Below are 1109 nucleotides of genomic sequence, written 5' to 3'. Positions count from 1 at the left end.
GGTATAAAACAAGGCAAGATCTTCAGCCCAGCAGATCAGTCCCACTCCCCATGTGGCCGTGTTCTCCCTCCAGTGGGTTTTTAATTCATGAACAACTCTGTACAGCACCATTACCTGGCTCCATTTGCCAGTGGTCTGGGTGGGATGTGACATTACTGGTTTAACTTGGAACTCAATCCCAGCCTGCCTGAATGTATCAGTTCAGGCAAGCCCAGCACGAGCCCTCAGAGGGCTTCAAGAAATAGCAGTGTCCTGGAGCTGTTGCAGGAAGAGCTGAGGGGAATGAGCCATGGCAGATGCTCCAGCCTCTCCTCTCTCTGGGCTCCTGCCAAGGTTGTCAAGTTTTTCAGCTGGCTGTGCTATAGCACAGGGAGACCTTGTACAGGAATTGCCTGTACTGTTTGGAAAAACAAAATTCTAAAGGAAAACCTCACAGTGACTTTTTTTCCCTCCAGGAAAGGGTAGAGATTTCTGATAGAGGAAGAGATGCACAAAAACCAAAGCTCGGCTCACACAGAGGAACATCTCTCGTCTGGAAGGAATAAATAAGCCTGTGGGACTCAGCCTCATTACCCCAAATGAAACACATTTCCAGTCTGCTCATGACAGGCAGTTTTCAATGCTCTTATGGCCAATCTTTTTTTCCAAATAGATTTAATTGTTGGATTAAGGCTGGTTTTTATGGAAAGTAACATTTTGGAAAGCACAGAGCTGATCAGATTCTCGATGAGGGACCAGTTCCCCCAGCCTGTGGATCCCTGTGCTTTGCAAAAGGGCATTTTCAAGAAAACCAACCCCGGGATCTGTGAGTGGCGCCGGAGCTCGGGGTAGGGCAGGGTCTGCCGAGCGAGTGGGTGCACCGGGGCTGGGTCCCTACGGCGGCTCCTGAACGCGCCCTGAGCATCCTCGCATCGCCGCGGGTACCGGGGAGGGGGATCCGCCGCGCCCGCTCCGGGCGCGCTCCGTGTGCTCTCCGTCCAACGCCCCCCGAGCAGCAGTGAGGTGGTTCAAGTATCCTCCAGTGATGGGCGGGTTCAGGGCCCTGTTCCCTATCCCCGAACCAGCGCTGCGGACGCTGCGTGACTCGAGCCCCTTCCAGAGGGGCAGGA

Source organism: Corvus brachyrhynchos, unplaced genomic scaffold (genome assembly GCF_000691975.1).
Source record: "Corvus brachyrhynchos isolate BGI_N302 unplaced genomic scaffold, ASM69197v1 scaffold661, whole genome shotgun sequence".
Classification (NCBI taxonomy): domain Eukaryota; kingdom Metazoa; phylum Chordata; class Aves; order Passeriformes; family Corvidae; genus Corvus; species Corvus brachyrhynchos.
This window is presented reverse-complemented; position numbering follows the sequence as displayed.